At 37.0% G+C, this 6,059-nt stretch overlaps 1 long non-coding RNA gene across 1 annotated transcript in view; it reads right to left on the bottom strand.

Annotated features, from left to right (window-relative positions):
* The window catches only part of LOC138356780 (uncharacterized), a 7,426-nt gene extending 2,264 nt beyond the window's left edge, over positions 1-5,162 (bottom strand). Inside the window, exons 1-2 of the long non-coding RNA XR_011224653.1 lie at positions 5,077-5,162; positions 1,926-2,032 (exon numbers count right to left, since the gene is read on the bottom strand). This is a non-coding gene — a long non-coding RNA (uncharacterized lncRNA). The remainder of the gene's footprint in view (positions 1-1,925; positions 2,033-5,076) is intronic.
* Positions 5,163-6,059: the final 897 nt, after the last annotated feature.

Genomic DNA, 6,059 nt, shown 5'->3' with positions numbered 1-6,059 from the left:
ATAATTCCTTCATCATGTATTCCATTATGCCAAAACCATAATCATAATCATCTGTATCAAACCTTATTACAGGTAAAACCAGTAGGCAGTCTACTGTATTTTATCAAACCGTTATTAGTATAATAGATCTCGTAATAATTTTGCAAAAATAATGGCATTTACTATTTTTAAAAGATTATTAGCAAATTTACACAAATGGTGCATTCGGAAGACAAAACCAATTTTTCACTTTTGACAATTGAGCACCTGCTACATCCAGATTCTAGGGAGGAAAGGAAGGACGATCTTACTGGATCCCATAGCCTCTCCGAGGCACAAACCAGGCTTTTACACAAACCCCCCCCCCCCCTGCACCCGAGCTTTTTAAAATAGTAAATGCCACTATTTTTGCAAAATTATTACGAGATCTATTATTCTAGAGAATAATGCATATAAATGCATATATGCATATAAATACAAAAGTAAATCAAATCTTATCCTTGTATAATATACAAGCTGATGTGAGATCCCTGTCTACAGGTGGACTGGAACTATTATCCAGTAGGCAGTCTACTGTATTTTATCAAACCGTTATTAGTATAATAGATCTCGTAATAATTTTGCAAAAATAATGGCATTTACTATTTTTAAAAGATTATTAGCAAATTTACACAAATGGTGCATTCGGAAGACAAAACCAATTTTTCACTTTTGACAATTGAGCACCTGCTACATCCAGATTCTAGGGAGGAAAGGAAGGACGATCTTACTGGATCCCATAGCCTCTCCGAGGCACAAACCAGGCTTTTACACAAACCCCCCCCCCCCCCCTGCACCCGAGCTTTTTAAAATAGTAAATGCCACTATTTTTGCAAAATTATTACGAGATCTATTATTCTAGAGAATAATGCATATAAATGCATATATGCATATAAATACAAAAGTAAATCAAATCTTATCCTTGTATAATATACAAGCTGATGTGAGATCCCTGTCTACAGGTGGACTGGAACTATTATCCAGTAGGCAGTCTACTGTATTTTATCAAACCGTTATTAGTATAATAGATCTCGTAATAATTTTGCAAAAATAATGGCATTTACTATTTTTAAAAGATTATTAGCAAATTTACACAAATGGTGCATTCGGAAGACAAAACCAATTTTTCACTTTTGACAATTGAGCACCTGCTACATCCAGATTCTAGGGAGGAAAGGAAGGACGATCTTACTGGATCCCATAGCCTCTCCGAGGCACAAACCAGGCTTTTACACAAACCCCCCCCCCCTGCACCCGAGCTTTTTAAAATAGTAAATGCCACTATTTTTGCAAAATTATTACGAGATCTATTATTCTAGAGAATAATGCATATAAATGCATATATGCATATAAATACAAAAGTAAATCAAATCTTATCCTTGTATAATATACAAGCTGATGTGAGATCCCTGTCTACAGGTGGACTGGAACTATTATCCAGTAGGCAGTCTACTGTATTTTATCAAACCGTTATTAGTATAATAGATCTCGTAATAATTTTGCAAAAATAATGGCATTTACTATTTTTAAAAGATTATTAGCAAATTTACACAAATGGTGCATTCGGAAGACAAAACCAATTTTTCACTTTTGACAATTGAGCACCTGCTACATCCAGATTCTAGGGAGGAAAGGAAGGACGATCTTACTGGTTCCCATAGCCTCTCCGAGGCACAAACCAGGCTTTTACATAACCCCCCCCCCTGCACCCGAGCTTTTTAAAATAGTAAATGCCATTATTTTTGCAAAATTATTACGAGATCTATTATACTAATAACGGTAAATAAATAATAAATAGTAAATAAATCAAAATCAGTTACATTATTTTATCTTATTCATAGCATAAATGTTCTCGAAGATTACTAAAAAGAAATTGAATTAGACTACAGCAAATTGGCAAACTTTACCTTGTATCTGTTTCCACCGAGTTTGTTTGGGGCGTTCTTCAACATATCAGCAATACTTGTCTCAACATCTCTTTCAGTTGCATTAGTGTGGGTGTTGATACAGGCTTCTGGAAATTTATAAGAATTAATTAATATATATAATTATAATTCACTTTGCTATTCCCCATTCCACAGTCCTCTCGTCCTTCCCACTTCCCTGTCCCCACATCATCCCCACTATTCCCACTTCCCTGTCCCATCGTCCTCCTTACCATTTTCCCCTCCCCTGTCCTTCTTCCTCCCCCACCATCTCCCATTCACCTGTCCCTTTGTCCTCCCCAGCATTCCCCTGTCCCCACCATCCCCAACTCCCCAGTCCCCTCGTCCTCCCCACCATTACCCTCTCCTCTGTCCCCTCGTCTTCCCCACCATACCCCCCTCTCGTCCTCCCCACCATTCCAAACTACCTCATCCGATGCATTCTATAATGGTCTGATGCTTCCATCAGAAAATTGGGAACATCAAATGATCTGATATTCCCATCACTGAAAAATAAGAACAGCTAAAAAAATGAAATGAAAAAAATAAAAAAATAAACTATACTCATGAAATGAACAGTATGGTAAACAACACAGCTCAATTTCAATGCAATGTCACACAAAATTATTAAATCGAAATGAAAATAAATTGAAATCTATGAAAATTCAAATTATCAATACAATCGGAAATATTGAAATAATATCGCAACATAATATAGTGTGGGTTGCTCTTACGTGCAACAGACGGTGCTGTTTTTCAAAAAAGGCATGGTTTTACCTGTCACAAGTGTGGCATCTATACTTATACTCACGAAATGAACGGTATGGTAAACAACATAGCTCAATTGCAATGCAATGTCACAATAACATTTAATAACAATAATAACAATAACATTTAAATATACTTTAAGATATAATCTAGAAGAAAATAAGAACATTGAAACGGTTCATGAACTCGATTTCAATAAAGGACACTATGGGGAACTTTGAAAAACAGTTAATGAGTATAATTAGACAGACTTGTTGCTAGGCAGAGGAGTAAATAATGAGATATATGGCAAATTTTGCAAAATATACGGCACACAAACATTCATACCCAAACAAAGCAAAATGCTAGGTAAGAACAAAGCAGTTGGCCCGTAGGGGAAAGGAGATACCCACAAGACTGGAATACAAGTCATTAACAAGCACACAAGTACTACACTACACAACAACCGCACTACTACCAGAACTGGACGAATCACTACCAAAACAACACATTGCACATCACTACCAAAACAACACAACACAACACAAGCATTGGCAAAGAATTATAGACCAGTTGCACTAACATCCCACATAATAAAATTATTTGAGAGTGATCAGGAGTCAGATTACTAGTTTTATAGAGACCAATGACCTCCACAATCCAGGCCAACAAGGATTTAGAGCAGTTTCTATGATCGAGCCACTGAGATCTATAAAGAATTCTGATCAAGAAAGAGATCTAGGGGTGGTTTTAGATAGAAAACTATAACCTGAGGATCATATTAAGAACATTCTGCGAGGGGCCTATGCTACACTTTTTAACTTTAGAATTGCTTTTAAATACATAGGTCAAAAAGTTTTAAAAGTTTTAAAAGTTTTTTAAACCTCTCGTGTATCATGAGTGTTAAAGCATCAGATGGTGCATTCAGATGATGAATATTACCTAGTTCCTTCATCTGGGAAGAATGAACACATATTGGTGCATTCGGATGATAAAAACTAACTACTGTAGTTTAATTGATCAACAGACTGTATATCATATGCAGACTGTATGTGGATCTGCGGGCCACTCCAAACAACAGCCTGGTGGACCAAGCTCCACCAGGGCTAAAGCACAAAGTGATATAGATGTGATAGAGAAACTAGGTCAAATGGAGGAGTAGGTCTGTATATTAAACAGCACCTGACGTGCACAGAGCTACTAAACTCAATGTGGTGGTAGAGTGGTGGGGGGGGGGGGGAAACATTGCAGAAAAAAACAAAAATACAATTTGGTCAACAAAACAGCATTGTTTAAAATAGAAGACATGGGTTGTCATTTTGGGGGTAAGGTAGGTTACATTGAGTTAATTAGTTAGTACTTAGTTTTTATCTTAAACTGGTTGGGAGAGGTACAGTGTTGCTGTGCTGGTGAAAGAACACCTAAAGGTAAATTAAATAATGATTGCGAATCCACAAGAAGTTGACATAATATCGCTAGAGATCTGCAATCAGGATGATAAACTTTCCTTAAAGAATTTGACAAACACTTGCTGATAGGACATGAAGTAAATGAAATGTATGTCAAGTTTTGTGAAATATATGATAAAAGCACAACAAAATTTGTACCAAAGGAGAGATGCAGAACTAGGAAAAGGGGTTTGTTCAACAGAAATTGCGAGAGGGCCTGAGACCCAAACACACACAAATGGAATCAATATATAGCAAGAGGCCAAACCCCCAAACATACAAGCGATGCAAAGATGCGAGAAACAGCAGCAGCATTAAGGAGAGGGACTTAAGGACCATAAATAAAGTGTGAAAATAAACTCGAGTAAATTTTTTTAACTACTCTCGACAGTGAAGAAAAACAAATATTCAGACGATTTGTGTTAGAATCATTAATCTTACACTTTCGGTCATATTCAACAACACAAATACATACACACACATTCCTGTTGCTGTAGCAAGTGAAGAATTACACACACAGATCACAATAACGTGATGCATCAAATGAACAAATCCACAAGGGCCGTGACGAGGATTCGAACCTGCGTCCGGGAGCATCCCAGACACTGCCTTAATCGACTGAGCTACAACAGGGTAAAAGGGTTGAAACCGAAGTTCTACTGAACTTACTGGATCCCATAGCCTCTCCGAGGCACAAACCAGGCTTTTACACAACCCCCCCCCCCTGCACCCGAGCTATTTCAACAGGCCGTTCTCCCTCTTCGCCCTTCCGAATGCACCATATCAGTAAATTTTTTAATAATCTTTTAAAAATAGTAAATGCCACTATTTTTGCAAAATTATTACGAGATCTATTATTCTATAGAATAATGCATATAAATGCATATATGCATATAAATACAAAACATAAATACAAAAGTAAATGTAAATAATTTTACCTTGCACCTAGATCCACCAAGCCTGTATGGCGCGCGTTTCAGTACTTCGGAAATCTAGAACTATCTTGAATCTCTAATATGCAATGAAACAATACATATTATTGCACTTACCAAAACATGGATGAATGTAGAAAATACAGAACTATTAGCTGAATATCAAATAAATGGATTTAATCTATTTCACACAGATAGATATATTACACCGTGTATATTAGGTAATACCTAACATACACGCCTCCACACACACTACATTTGAAATGTAGTCTCAAAAAGACTACATTTCAACAGCAAAAATTACTCCATAAAAAAATAATTAAATTATTGACCAACATGAGAGAGGGTTAGCCAACATGAGGGTTGTGTTGATTGCCTGAAAATATTTAAATTGTGTAATGTATTGAATGGCATTTTTCAAGTTACAACATTTTTTAAATTACTGAACTAGGTTCTAGGCTTTGCTAGGCTTAATTCAATTATTACAGATAAGCCTAACCTAGCCTAGAACCCAGTGGGTTTTCTTCCTATTGGGGAGTGTTGTACATGCCTCGCCTCCACATACACACTAGCACAGCCAGGCCTCGCCTCCACATACACACTAGCACAGCCAGGCCTCGCCTCCACATACACCAGCACTGCCAGGCCTCGCCTCGCCTCCACATACACCAGCACTGCCAGGCCTCGCCTCCACATTTAAACCAACCAAGCCCACAAATACGTTAACATGGACCAGCATTACACCGTCTAACATACTCTGTCAGATGTAACAACTAAATTTGTGAATTCAAGACCAAATCTATTGTATAACACAGTGTTAGTACGAGAAAAACATTACTTACATTCGAAGCCGTGTTTTAAAATGGCGGCGGTCTTGTACTGACGCTCCAAACTGTGTGTTCGTTTGCGTATGATGAACGTGTGACAATTTACTACAACAATTATTTAATTATTCTTATTCTTTATTTTAATATTTTTAGGGTACATGA

This window comes from Procambarus clarkii, chromosome 74 (genome assembly GCF_040958095.1).
Source record: "Procambarus clarkii isolate CNS0578487 chromosome 74, FALCON_Pclarkii_2.0, whole genome shotgun sequence".
Lineage (NCBI taxonomy): Eukaryota > Metazoa > Arthropoda > Malacostraca > Decapoda > Cambaridae > Procambarus > Procambarus clarkii.
This window is presented reverse-complemented; position numbering and strand designations above follow the sequence as displayed.